A 15343-nucleotide genomic window follows, 5' to 3' on the forward strand; every position below is an offset into this window, starting at 1 on the left:
GGTGCCCGGACTTGCTTTGGCGAGTTTTCTTTTCCGGGGGCGGGAGGTGCTGCTGTTCAAGGAAGGATGCCGGTGAAACCCGGAGGATGCTATCCTGAAGGGGAAGAAAAGAAGGGACATGCGGTGGTTGTCGCGGTCGGCCGACTGGTGGAAGGAGTTTGATCACAACGCCTAGAAAGGAGGGAGAGTTGTAGAATAAGTAAATGTACCTGTTCTAACGGATCGTTTAATTTATGGTCCGAAAGAAATCCAGTCCAATACAGGCAAAGGTGGACAAGAATTAAGAGAAAGATCCCAGCTAGCTGCATTGATCCAAAGCAAAATTCCGAAACGAAAGCCATCTTCTACCCTTTGAAGACCCAATAACACTAAAGGGTACCGGCTTTCGAATTCCATGGAACTTTTCCTCAGGCTGGGTGTTCAAAAAAGAATATGGGTGGACAGAAGGATATTTCGCAAAAAGAAAACTATGCGGAGGGGGAAAATCTTATTCTCATTCAAGAAAGACTTCAGTATAAGCTATCCTCTCATGATTTTTACAAAAGGAAGACAAACATTTCTGCAGTGTAATGGAAAACCACACAGTAGTACACTCCGCTGCTCTTTTGGATTGCATTTATGGGCCCATCTATTCCCCCCTTCCTTGCAGGCACCATTTTCCACTTCTACTCTTCCATTATGTTAGTGGCTTCCTGTTCATCAGTCTGGTTTGCGGTGGCCTTGTTGAATTCACAAAGGTTGTCTTAGTCTCTCCCTCTCCATAGCAACTAGGAGAATTTATTTTTTAAGACTTAGAGCAACATGTACCACTCAATTAACACTGCTATATCAGTGTCACAGTTATTCTCTTGAGACATTTGTCTTGTTTACATTGTTTACCTTCTAAGGAATAAGGAGAAACCAGGAAAGAGACTTTTTAGGTGTTTATTTTATTTATTTATTTATTTATTTACCATACTTCTATACCACCCTCCCCGGATGTTCCCTAAGCATCATTTAAACCGGCTGCTACATAAGGAGGGGCACTCATCTATCTTCATCAATTACTTTAAAAAACTTTTAAAAATATTATACAAAGTTAGCAAGAATTTAAACTAATATTCATAGTTTAAACCTCAGCAAAGTGATAATGCTGAAACCACGTATGAGTGTAGCCTAATCCTCTGCAGCAGAGTTACAATCAAGGAGCTTAATATTGCAGTCCCTGCACATGAGCAAACTGTCATGGTATTTACTCAAATCCAAGATGAATCCCCCCAGTTATTCAATGAAAGGCAGTTGCTGCATACAAACAACATCTGTTTCTAATAATAACCGGGGGGGTGGGGCTTACATTCAGGATTATCTTCCTTTCAAGTAAATACAGTCACTGGAAAAAACTGCTAATCAAGTTGGGTGGACTAGAGCAGTGGTCCCCAACCTTTTTATCACCGCGGACCACTCAATGCCAGGGACCACTCAACGCCTTTTACTGAGGCCCGGTGGGGGGGGTAGTTTACTCCTCTACTCTCAACCACTGCCCTAACGCTCTCTGATCGCTATGGTAATGTTTAAACATCCCTTCAAAATAAGATACAGACACGCCACAACAATGAACATAGGGAACATTTTATTTTCATGGAAATTTTAACTCATGACAATGACAAATCAATGGGAACCCTGAGCTTGTTTCTCTGCAACGAGATAGTTCCATCTGAGAGTGATGGGAGACAATGACACCTGAAGTGTGTTGTAAAGGGCCGGGGGGGGGGGGGGGATGAAGTAAAGGGCCGGGGGGGGGAGAAGGCGTCCTTCGGGGCCCACCTCCAATTAGTCGAAGGACCACATGTGGTCCGCAGCCCACAGGTTGGGGATCGCTAGACTAGAGGAATATACAACAAATGTAAAGAAGAAAATCCAGCAGGGGGCAGGGCAGTAAATGGAAAAGTTATATTGTGATGGATTATCCATGGGGAATAAGCCCCACCTCACCTGCTAGCTGGTGGCAGAGCAAATTCCCACTTATGCACAATGTTGATGCCAGGCCAGCCCCCTCCTGGCCCTAGCCCACTTTAGGTTCTCTGATGCCCCGTGGCAAAGGAACACTATTTTTTTTTTTTACCTTTCTTTTTCTCAATAGGTACATGGGGAGGAGTTGGGTCTACCAGGCCTGGCTCCTCCCCTGCTTACAGTATCCCAGCAGGGACAGAAAACACTCTGTTCAGTTCCGTGGTGCTTTGCAGCAGCATGGAGCCAAATGGGGTGTTGTTTTTATTTTTATTTTACTGATTGATTGGTTATATTTATGATAATTATGCAGTATAACTAATGCATATATGTATGTATTTATTTAGAATTTTTACTTGCTTCTGTATTAGAAAAATGTGCAAAATATTTTAGATTATTTTTCAAGGAAGCCCATATACCAGTAGCTAACTACTAAAGATTTTAGAAGAACATTTTCTTCAGCAGCCATGTTTAAACACAAGCATATGGGAGGGGAGATTTTAATATGCTATGAAATCAAACAGAGGAAGATTGAAAGAAGCCGCAACCCACTCTCTCTTGTCTACTTCCCAGCAGGGGGAACCTTTCTCAGTATGGAAAAGTTAGGCTGAAGATTCTGCAATAAGCCGTGACTTCTTTGGGTAGTAAAAAGTTCCAGCTCTTCAAGAGGCTCAGGGCAGTTTACATAAAACAGGAAACAATACAGATAACTCCGTAATTGTTAACAGTAGCAATATAACAATAGAACGATACAGTAGAACAGAAGAATACTGGTGAGAACAATGATTCAACTTTAACATACTGATAGCCCCGTGGGTTGGACAAATCGGTGGTGGTTTCATGGGAGGGAGGCTTAGGGGCCACTAGAATGCCTGGCAGAGAAGCTCCCTTTTGCAGGCCCAGCAGATTTGCAGGTCCAGAAGATCCCTTCCAGACAGCTGGCTAATCCACAACAAAATCCAAACTTCATAAAAGTAACCACAGCACCACCACTGCAGAGAAGCGTGGCAGAAACTCTACCGCAGCTGGTGTGTGTACATGCCAAAATCTAGGGCAGACAATGTCTGGCAGGGGAAATCTTCCTCTGTTCATACACAAGAAGTAGCAGGGCATGCTGCCACGCTGCAGAAACCAGCAGCAGCCCTGCAAGGCCGCCACCATGCATAATAGGTCAGATAGGGGTATGGGTGATCCCTGTCTTAATTCTGATAAAATGTTTCATTCTTTGTTCTCAGATTATCCCTCTCATGCTTTAGTCCTACTGCTTCCTACTCTTCTCTTTGTGTCAGCCATGCAGCTAGAACATGAATTCTCAACAGGTGAACCTGAGGTGTGTCGTAGCATGTTGGGATTTTTAAAATTATTATATTTATTTTAAAAACTCTTTTGTATGTACAGGTTGAACTGCCCCCTCCCAAATTGGTCAATGATGGGTCTGGAGGAGGTGAGAAGGGGAGGAACCCTGGCTATTCAAACCTTTGGCAGCCAAGGCTCCTACCACTTTGTTGATCTGTATCATTGTTGGCAGCTGGAGTCGAGTGAGGTAAGTCCTTCCTTGGAGCTGCCAATGTCTTTGGGGTTTTTTGTTTTAACTCAAGGGGCACCAAAGTGGCTCTGGTCCTTGGGTGGTAGAGAGAGGGACTTCCTATGACTCCAAAAAAGCCTGTCTTTACAGTGAAAACATTGATGGGTTTCACATAGACTGGTGATTACAGGTGTCCTATTCCATTGTGCATCATCTGTGGCAGGAAACTTGCTAATGAAGCAATGGTTCCATCTGGGTGATGTCACTTCTGGGGAATGTGGCAGGAAAATGTGGCCAGCTGATGGCACTTCCAGTATGCCTCAAAGCTTGAAAAAAATTCAGGTGTGCCTATATGGTCAAAATACTGAGATGGCTGAGCTAGAAGCTTGGAATTTCTCTGTCATAATAGATCTTATGTGATAGTCATCAATTTTTCTTCTGAAGCAGATATGTCTTTTACAAAATAATATTTTTCTATATGTAATTGCACTTCCTTGAATTGTTAAATTGTGATTTTCCTCCCCAGCCAAGCAATCCCCTCACCCTGTTTAAATGATAAATTGCTCCCAAAGTTGTCAACTGTGCATTTGGAAATTCTTTTAGAGATTTGGAGTCTGGGGTGGGAATGGAACTCGGCAGGGATTTGATGAGATGGAGTCCACTCTCCGAAGCAGCCATTTTCTCCAGGGAAACTGTAGTCTGAAGATCATCTAATTATGGGAGATCTCTAGGCTTCGTTTTGAGGTTATCTACCCTAGTTGTTCCCCAGCGTTCTTCTCTCTACTGCTAAAAAAGCTATGCAAGACGTAGATTGTTAGTCATCCACTGCAAGTTAAAAATGGTATTATTTTCCCTCTAGGCATAATGGCTCAAATTGACAGAGTGAGGAAGAAAAGCATTTTTGCTCTTTGTCAACAGACAATATGTGGCAAAAAGAAAAAGAAGGAGCAAAAGAACATTTACAGCTGTCAATCCCTGGCATGAGACTGGGTGTCCTTCACTGGGTTTGAAGGGATACCAGCACAGGTTTCTGCCACTGAAGGTAAACAGAGCTTAGTTTCTTCATAACCTTACTTAATGTTCTGTATTACACACAGGGCAAAAAAAAGGAAGAAGATTAATGTATAGTGTTGTAAATGTTAGTGTACACAATCACTGGCAGCAGATTTCATATAATTAACTGCAATTAAATTTTCATTTGGAACTCATTAGCAGGAAAAACAACAATTCTCTGCAGGGGAAATAGCCATAAAATATCTACTATTGAGTCCTGAATGCATGTAAACACATATGGTGCATTTGATAGTTTAAAATATCAAAACTAAATTTGGCTCAGATTTGATACATTTGTTTGTATTCAGTATTAACTCTTAAATTACAAATAGAAGTTTTTGCTATGTTCTAATTCTGACCAGGTATCTATTGGATTAACAATTGGATTCCACCTTGCATGTGCTGCATTATTTTAACTGGTTGTTACCAGGGAGGGGAGGATGAAACAAATTTATCTAAAACATAATTACAAAAAAATACAGTTAAATAGGTGTGGAAGAAGATCCAGCAAACAAATTCTTATAGTTGTATAAGACATGAATCATCACATGAGAGAATTCTGTTATTCTTGGTGGATGGATCGGACTATAGATTGCCAGCAATCCAAAAATGTGATGGTGTGCTGGCCTTTTCCTCAGTCCTCAGAAACTTCCTGAAATTCTCCTTAGAAAACTTTAGTGTTCATTTTTGGCAGACTCCAGGTTGCCTGCTGCTGGAAAAATTAAAAATGTTCTGGACCAATCAATTTATAATCATGGTTAAGATGCCAGCATGCAGCATGATTGCTGACTCCTCCCCAGCACTATCAACTTACCTAGACAGTGACTGGTCAGCCAGGCAGGCAAATCACCATGCAATCAAAAATGCCTGTCACAGACCCCATTCTCTGTATACCAAATGATTGAATAACCATCAGAAGCCTACCTCCCTCCAGCCCTATTGGTCCATCAGCCAAGGAGGGAGTCCTTTATAAGAGATTACATCCCCTCCTCCTCAGACTGATACCTTTCAACCTCAAGATTCTTACTTTCTGCAGCAGCAGAAGAGCTGTCAGCACAGGAGTGGGACTGCTCTGGAAAGTCCCTCAGAATCTCTTCCCCAAGCCTCCCTCACTTCCTCAGCTTCTCTAGGTCGGCAACCCTAAGCTCAAGGGAACAAACCTGCTCCCTGAGAGCCACACACTCCATGCAGTGAACACACACCCATGATTTCCATCCAGTGGGCAGATAATTAAACATGTGGCATACTCTGCAAAACTCTGAATAGCCCCCAGTCTCCTGCTGACCTTCTACCCTCATAACTGGTTAGTAGTTAAAGTTACTTAGAGTGGCTAAGAGCCTTACAATTCAGGGGTCCACAGCCCCCATCTCCCAGCACCAACATCACAGGGTGGGGCTTGCAGTCAGTCCCAGGCAAACAGACATTGCTCAATGAGCAACAGACCAAGACAAAAATGCCCCTCTCTAGAAGGGTACAAGCATCCATTCACCCTCAAACTCTGTCCTCTCACAAAGCAACCTCAGTTAATAATCCTTAATAATTTAGCTGTTTAGGAAAAGGAAACAAATGCTAACCTTCCCAACAGCTAACTTACTGGAGCAACAAGTAGGCAGAAAAGCATGCAGACATTGTCATAAATAAAAGAATATTTTTTCAAAGTTGTAACACAAAGCATGCCTCTCTAAAGTTTTCTCCCCCCCCCCCCCAAAAAAAATCAGGAACGAGATTAATTTTTTAAAGTATCAAAGGACGCGTGATTCCATAAGGGGTGGCGTTCAAAAAGAACTATGCATCTATGATTCTATGCCTAGGTATTTCAATGGAGAAGTATGAATTTTAAAAAATAAATGGGTATCTCAGGACCTTTAAAACATGGAGAAAGTGGATTGGTTGCCTGGAATGATTGACAGGTGGAAGTGAATCATGTATAAGGCACGTTGCTCTCTTCCTACATTTCCAGCAGCAGATGTGGAGGGTAAGACCTGTGAAAAGAAGTCAAACAAAGGTGAGACAGCAAAAATGTGAGTTGGGGCTGGGAGGCGCGATACAGCATTTAGGTGGCGTAACACTATTCTTACTGATGTGTGGAAATTGCCTAATTCTTCCACTAGAATTCTAAAAATGTGAGAAGTCAGAAAATCTAGTCCATCATAGGTTTTGTTGTTGGGGTTTTTTTTAGAATCTCAACAACTAGCATTGTTTGTGTTGCTAGCAAATAATCGTGTTCTTTGCTGGTCTATCTCCCTTTGACTGGACATTTAGATTAGAATCCATAGCCAGGGTGAGATAGAATTATCATTTGATCAATACATTCTTCTTGCAAATACTGCAATAAGCTAAAAGTACTAGAATTTCCACATTGGCTAAAAAATTACCCATTTTACTAGCTCAAGGGTTATTATTATCAAAGGGATGCTCCCTTTTACAACTCATATTATCCCTCCAAAATATTAGAATGTAGTTAATAATTAAAATAATATGAGATATGTAAAAGATTCTATACCCTAATTTGAAACTGAATCAAAATCAGTTACATTAAATTAAAATTAATTGCTTCATAAAACCTATATTTATTTCTCCTGTTAATCAGATTTCACTTTTCTACATTGGTTGCTAGGCAAACAATGAGTAAGCAATCTCGCTCCCTCTTACTAAAGTTGGAAGGGTAAGCAAAGTATAACAGAACATAATCCTTCAAACTCACTCAGTTTTTACTAACAAATACTGATGTACAGTTGACAATTAATTTCTTCTCTGAAGCTAAAAGAGTAATCACCACCTACCTCCATATCTTGCTCTAACAGGACTAAAAGTAGCAAAAAATTAATAAGAAATTAATGAGAAAACAAGTAAAATAACAAACTTGTTTCTCTCTGAAGAAAAAATAAGCGACTGAAAAGGGAAGGGAAGGAAGAGCATCTGTCAAATGTTTTGTAACAAATACTTCAGTGTAACACTGTTCAAGATAAGTTTTTCTGCCTGACTTGATAACCTACCACGGCTGTTAATTAAGTATCAGGAGAAACTGAGCTAAGAGAACAGAAAAACCTCATGGCTCCCTGACCTCCCCCTTCCAAAATCCCCTTTCTTCACTACCACTACATGGCAATCAACACGATAAAATACTTTACATGCAGAATAACAGTAATATAAAAAGCAGTTAAAATAAAATATAGGTCAACACTCTGCTTGTGCATCATGAATGCTGCTCATCTGGAAACCATAACTCTCCTATGATAGCTTTTTTTTCCTAACACACACGAGATGCACTCTCAGCACAGAATTATATGATAGCGAAGAGTGGTGAGCCTAGGCATATGCCATAGGAGGTGGTCTCCAAAAAGTAAAAAAAAATTACATATTGGTTGGAGCCATAATCTACAGATCCCATTCAGCTACACTTTATAATTAGTTCAGACTTTGTATATAGAGTGTATTGTTATAATTCTGACCACTGAAGAAGACCCAGTAGGGTCTAAACACATTTGGTCTTATGTGCAGTTAGGTCTGTATAGGTTATTTGTAGTTTTTATTCTGTTTTTAAATTGTGCACCACAATAAATAATTATGGTGTGTGCTCATCTGAGAACAAGGGGAAGAGAGTTTTCTTCTCATATCCTGAGAATTTATAATAACCTTTTTGAAATCTACCCCCCTCTGGGATCAGTCTTGATCTTCTTGCTTTAAAAGGCACAAAATACTATGTAACCTTTTGGCTGTGTCCTCCAGGCTGTGTTCCTTTCAGGTGTGACATTCTAGCAAATTGTTAGATAGTAAACCTTTGTTCAGCTCTGGCCAGAGCCATTAGTGCAGCTAAGTACTAAAGTGCTCTGTGTGGGGTAGAGAAATAACTTATCTCCTGTTGTTTTCCTTTTGTTTTCTCTGGGTACCATTCTGGCTTTCTTCATCTGTTTCAAAAAAGGTTGTTGTAGATCCTTCAAGTGAGAACTTCTGTCTGTAGTATTGGAACAGATGTGGCTGCAGCATAAAGCCTGGCTGCAGACAATTATTTGGTATCTTTAGGACAGTAGCTGGATGCATCTAGATATGTTTGTTGATCAGTACGTTTCAAGTATAATGTGGTGTCTATGTGTTCATCGTGTATTTGTACAGTGGTGTCCAGAAAATGTATTTCTTGCATAGATTGGTTCATAGGTTGATGATGGGGTAAAAGTTGTTGAATGTCTGGTGGAATTCATCCTACGATTCTTTATCACATGTCCAAACAATAAGGATGCCATCAGTAGAATACAGATATAGGAGAGGTGTGAGTGGGCAAGAGATACGGAAGCATTGTTTTTAAGTTGGCCATAGAGATATTAACATACTCTGAAGTCTTTTTCACACTCTATGGGAAGATTTACTAACTTTTCAAGATGGCATCAGGGACAGAGTTTGAAGGTACCACTGTTTGGTCATTTGTTAGATTGTTTCCAAATATGGCTTTAATATGAATGTAAGGAATTGGTTCTGGAAGAAACTCATCATCAGTGTCCATTTCATGTCATTCTTTCTGGTTCTGCTCTAAAAGATTCCTAACATTTAAGATTCTTACTGAAGCAAGTAAATAATAGCAATGCAATTCAATTTCTCTTTTTGCATTAATCTCAAAGCAAAGATTTCTGGTGTAGATTGTTGGGAGAGTGCCTGAAATAACAAGAGTGATGGTCCCAATGAAAGGCAAATAATTCCTTTTTATTGGGCTAACTTTGTTGAGGAATTGCCCAATTAATGTAAAACATTTCTTCCAGCAGGAACCAAAGGAGACTTGGGTGCAATTCTAAAGCTCTCTTGGTCCATTCTGTATAATAATGCAAGCTCATGTTTGCTGTTATGTGTGGATAAGTCTAAGCATTTGCTGAGTAAATCGGCCCCTAATTTATGGTCGGTAGAAACTAATATGCTGCAAGTAGGGAGAGCAAAGGCAGTCTCTTTTATAAGGTACATATTTGACATTTATTATTACATGAGCCTCTTTTCCTGGGGCACAACAAGCATTTCCATGAAATATTCCTAATTTTTTTTATCCCTTAAAGATATAATCAGAAAGCAATATCTAAAGCAGATGTGACATATCCAACCCAGAACATTTCTGAAGACTTTTCCTATAATTAGAGGTAATTGCTTTAAAAAAAATTTCCTTTGTGATTCAGAAAGCAAGGACTGGGAGGAAGGCAGAGAAATCAAAGTGGTAGTTTGGGAGGATGGTGTAAGAAGGAGACTATTGTCTCTTCCCCAGTACATTTTATCTAAGAAAAGGGCAAGTGTTAACTGCTTATTATACATTTATTGGGGGTTTTAAAATGTTGTAACCCGCCACGAGCCATAAGGGAGTGGCGGGCAATAAATCAAAAGAGAATAATAATAATAATAATAATTGTGTCATTTGTATCCCATCTTTCTCCTCAGTTGGGACCCCACTCCAAACCCTGCCCTTTCTTGGCTTCATCAGAAAACACGAAGTCAAACAAAACAAGACAGGTCCCATTGGGTGTTCAGACTCTTAGGATGAAGGCAATCCCATTTTAAAATGTAGGCCTCCTTCTGCAAATGAATCCTTGTAATAGTGATACGATTAAAGGCATGGGGCTTGATGGTTTTAAATCCAAAAAAATATTGTCTTTGGGACTATGATTTGAAGTGACATGAAGTTCCACCATTGGAGCATCAAGTACTTTATGTCTGATATGTGACCTGTGTTCTAACACACATGTTTTTATAGGCTTGGAGGACATGTCTACATATAGTAAGGAACAAGGACAAAAAGCCAAATATAAATTGTAACAAGAATTGCAGTTAGAGAAGCTGTTAGAATACAAGACAATATCATGACCAGGTACAGCCAAGTTATCAGATACAACAAAAGCTGCACAGGCTGCACAAACCCCACAGTGATGAAAACCCTTAGGTTTATGGTCTACATCATCGGTCCCCAACCCCTGGGCCGGAGACCGGTACCGGTCCATAGATCAGTCCTCGCCCTCCTCCCTGGCTGCTCCTCGGGGGCTGCCATGCCACTGGCCCACCTTTGGTGCTCTCCAGCAGCCACCATGGCTGGGGCTCCCCCTTGGTGTGTGGCACTGCACAGCTGCTACTGGCAGCGCCTCCCAGCAGGTAGCAAGAAGTCAGGGGTGCTGGCGGGAAAGCAAGTGGAGCAGGGGCTCAGGCAGCAGCAGTGACGTCCCTTGGCAAAAGACTACCCCCCCCCTGGGCCTCAGTAAAATTGTCAAGCATTGACTGGTCCCCAGTGATAAAAAGGTTGGGGACCACTGGTCTACATGTTTAATCAACTGAAAATCCATATGAACAAGAAAATCCTTCAAGTTCAGACCTATTTCAGACCTATCAAAGGAGGGCTTTCACACCCAGGAATGTTCTGTATCAACTTTCAGTATTTATGAATAATCCTTTTAATAGCAGAGGAAAAATCGGACTATTCCAATGAAAACAATGTATTATTTCCTCAATCTCTCACATATGTTTGAAAAAGAGATGACCTGCTAATAGTGTCGGCTCTAGATCTGGATTTTTGAACCTAGTCTTTTGGGATAACCGCGAGAAAATAAATTAAGTTCCAATTGCTGTGCTGCGATGCAGTAAGATGTTACAGAGGCAACTATTCCACTTGTAGTGGAGGAACTAGTCATAAGGGTGATGCAAACTAAAATGAAAACTGAATTTTGATCAGAGGCTTTTCTGTAAATATTGACTTGAAGACTCCCATCTTGATTCAAAGATATGAAGATATCTAAAAATGAATTGGACTAGGATTCAATTGGACCAGTAAATCTAATGGTTGTTTGTATTGTGTTGATCCACTCAAGGAAGTCCAAAGCTTTAGACTGATTTTTAAAAATCACAAAAATTCAACATTCAACACATCACAAGTGCAGCTAAAAGAAAGCTCTGAGTAACTGCAATCTAAAGGTGGCAGAAAGAGCTGGTGGGGCGTTGGCCAGTTTCTTGCTGCCTGGGCACCAGCATATTGAGGTTACAACTGGACCTTCCATCACATGGTCTACCAGAGGGTACAGAATATTGTTGACATACTGGAACTCCAGAATATTTATTTCTATATTCCCTTCGTGTTCAAACAGAACACCCAAGCCAGTGAACAAATATAAAAAACATCCTACTAAAATAACACAAGTATCAAATTTTCTTCTAGAATTCATAATGGCTACAAGCCACATGAATTGTTCAGAATAAAAATCTCTGACCTACATTTTTTAAAGTGGCCATTTTTTCCTTGATATCCCTTCTTACAATAGCTGTCATTGGTTCCCTCATGGGTTGAGTGCTATACAAAGATTTCAAGAAGAAATGGTCTGTGAGCTTCTTCAATTGATCTGCTCTCTGGGGCACAGTTGAATGACATCCCATTGTCTTCTGCTCCCTTTACTCCTGTTAGGAATGCAGGGTCAAAGCTGTGAATGAACTGCAGGCTCTTCTCGCTGACTCAGCACAGAATCCTTAATAAATTTCTGATTGCAGAATGTTTGTTTCAAATGTGCTAAAGAGAAAGAAGCCAAATCATTTTCTATATTCCAGGCTGTATTCCCAGAGCATAGGAAACAGGCTGAACCAAAGTCTTTTTTCTTAACTGAGCAGATTCTTTAAAGTTGTACTCTCATAACAAAGCTCTAAAGGGCAAAGGTGGCATAGAACATAGAGCAGACAAAAATAGTAGCTGTGTGCACCATGTAGAAAACATTCAGACAGAAGCAGTAGCATAAGACCTTTATTAGGAGCAGCTGAAAGTCATAAAGTAGTATTGCTGCCATTTTCCAGGTGAGGCCTTGAGATCTCCCAAAATTACAATGGCTCTCCAGATAACAGAAATCAGCCCCCCTTGGGGAGGGTGGACTGTATGGTATTGTATCCTACTGAGATCTTGCCTCTCCCCAAACCCTGCACTCCCCAGGTTCCGCCCCTATATCACCAGGAGTTTCCCAACATGGATCTGGCAATCCTACCCTGCAAGAACAATACATCAGAGGGGGGGAGGGCTGAGAGGAATTTAAAATATCGTGTTTCAATCAAAAATATTTATACCTTGCTAGAAGTTCCAAGGGAAAATATGAAAGTATGTTACAAAGTATTTTAATTTGTTGTTGTTTTTAGTATAGTTCCTCCTTTGGATGAAAAAGCAGCTGTCTGAAAAGCAAGGTGTGTTTTGCTTAATCACACAGATGCAAAACTGATGTAAAGTTGCAATCAATTATATATATCCTGAGAATACAATGGTCATAGCAAACACTCTTTTCCAACAACCCAAGAAACAACTTTACACATGGACAGTCAACACAGAAATCAGATTGACTATGTGCTCTGCAGCCAAAGATGGTGAAGTTCTATACAGTCAATAAAAACAAGACCAGGAGCTGATTGTGGTTCAGATCATCAGCTTCTTGTTGCAAAATTTAGGCTTAAATTGAAGAAAGGAGGGAAAAGTACTATGCCACTCTGGTATGAACTAAATCATATCCCCGACGAATATACAGTAGAGGTGACAAATAGATTTAAGGAATTAGATCTGATAGACAGAGTGCCTGAAGAACTATGGACGGATGTTCGCAACATTGTACAAGAGATAGCAACTAAAACCATCCCAAAGAAAAAGAAATGCAAGAAATCAAAATGGCTGTCTGAAGAAGTTTTACAAATAGCTAAGGAGAGAAGGGAAGTGAAAGGCAAGGGAGAAAGAGAAAGATACACCCAACTGAATGCAGAATTCCAGAGAAAAGCTAGAAGAGATAAGAATGCCTTCTTAAATGAACAGTGCAAGCAAATAGAAGAAAACAATAGAATGGGGAGGACCAGAGATCTAGTCTGGACCCAGGTTCAAGACAAGTGAGAAGCAGAAGTTGTTTTCCATTGCTTTCCTCTACAGAGTATTCCTTTGTGGTCTGGTCTCCCATTCAAGTAGTGATCATGCTTAGCTTAGCTGATGAGATTAGGCTATACTATACAGCCTTCCCTCCCACAGTTATACATCAGCTCAAACAGGGTTGTGTGGCCCAAGGAGAACCTAGTCATTCTAGTGAAGAGATCTCACAAAACTACAATTTCTAGAGGCGGGAGAACCTACGTGGATAAAGTTTGCCTCCAAATGACTGCTAATTTTTTTCTAAATAGATTGTGTTTTCAAATATTCAAACTTATTCCTAAATAACTGCCATGTCTTTTCTCTCCCAGTCCCAGGAGGTGATGAGGATTTCCAGCCCAGGGGTTTCTGGTGTATCTCCTAGAATTCAAGCAGTGCTTTTGTGTTGGCGCATTTCATTCATTATTAAAAACAAACAAATGGCCCTCCCTTTTGTTTGAAAAGCTGTCTCCCAGTTCATATGTTTTGTTTCCCACTCAGCTAGATGGCTTTCACAAGACATCAAGAAAGGCAGCACCGCTTTCCTGCTAGTTTCCAGATATGAGCATTCTGAACCAACAAGCTCACTTTCTACTTTATTATACCTTCAAACTAAATGTAAAGTGGCTTATTGTAATCAGTATATATATAATGATTCTACTTAAAGAAATCCTTGAATGTTTCAATCATACTTAGAAACCACTTATTCATCAGCTATGGCGGAAATCGGAAAGCTCCAAATGATCGGAAAGCCCCAAATGATAAGAAATAAGTGGGAGAACAGAAATATATTAAGAAAAAAAGATACTTTTTAAATAATAAAAAGAATGGAATAGCAAGAGAAAAGACACAAAAGATGAGAGTATGCTGTTAAATTCAACAAATAGAAAATTCTAGATCTAAAAGAATTTCTGTCTGTGTGCATGCTTCCTTTCATAAGAGGTTGTGTAATGATTGATAATTTCCAGGAAGCCATGTAAGAAGTGGGGAAAGGGAGGAAAGGTAAGGAAGAGAAAAATGAATGAAAAAAGCTTGGAACAAGGGGGGAGAGAGTAAGAGAGACCCCCAAAAAGACAAAATTCTAGAAAACTCACTCCACTATCAGTATAGAAGTAAAGAGATAAAGGAATGCACTTCTAAAAACAGTACAATTGTAAAGGGTGGAAGACAGTAAAGCACAAGGATTTCCACTATCTTGCTGGTAAAAAAAATCTTTGCTGTTCTAGTGTTGGTGCAATTGTTTCTCCTAGGGTACCCTTTTTTGTTTTTTGTTTTTGTTTTTTTGAAGCAAACTGCCTGGAGCAATGAATAGGTGTTAAATCATTTAGGCAAAGCAAAAAGAACCCCCCAGTTAAAACACAAAATGGCATTGCAGAAGCTAAGCAGGATCAGCCCTGGTCAACATCTGGATGGGAGATCACTAAGGAATATGAGGGTCATTATGCAGCAGCAGGTAATGGCAAAGCACCTGCGAATGTCGCTTGCCTTGAAAACTACAGAGCTGCCATAAGTTGGCTGCAACTTGACAGCGAAAAAATAAAGCAAAAAAAAAACCCTATTCTGTGTACATGGTTGTAATTAATAGGTATGTTTTTGTAAGAATGAATATAGTGTGGGTGGTGGGATTGAGAGTGTTTTTTGCTAGCTTAGTAAATGTATTAAACAATGAAGAGAAAGTCTGTAACATCTGTTCCTCCTACATTTTCTGCCTTCTACTCATTAAATATTTCCTGTTTTTATAGCCATGACAAGACAATCCGTTGGCAAAGAACAACCTCAAACCCTACCAATTACCATCTCTTTACCCTTCTTTCATATAAACCAATCAAATTAAGTGAAGCTCAGTACAAACAAGAATGAGTGTCCAAGCTCAGTCCAAACAAAAATAAGACCAGACCAGTGGTCCATCTAGT

At 40.1% G+C, this 15343-nt stretch overlaps 1 long non-coding RNA gene across 2 annotated transcripts; it reads left to right on the plus strand.

Moving 5' to 3' along the window:
• Positions 1 to 58: 58 nt before the first annotated feature.
• Positions 59 to 10104, plus strand: LOC143839054 (uncharacterized). Of its 2 annotated transcripts, XR_013231561.1 has the most exons (7): positions 59 to 199; positions 2560 to 2759; positions 3385 to 3529; positions 4371 to 4553; positions 6525 to 6569; positions 9601 to 9681; positions 9974 to 10104. It is a non-coding gene; the product is annotated as an uncharacterized LOC143839054 (long non-coding RNA). The 2 variants fall into 2 exon arrangements; XR_013231560.1 differs by lacking the exons at positions 59 to 199; positions 2560 to 2759 and having other exon boundaries at positions 3167 to 3529.
• The last annotated feature ends 5239 nt before the right edge of the window (positions 10105 to 15343 follow it).

Source organism: Paroedura picta, chromosome 5 (genome assembly GCF_049243985.1).
Source record: "Paroedura picta isolate Pp20150507F chromosome 5, Ppicta_v3.0, whole genome shotgun sequence".
Classification (NCBI taxonomy): Eukaryota; Metazoa; Chordata; class Lepidosauria; order Squamata; family Gekkonidae; genus Paroedura; species Paroedura picta.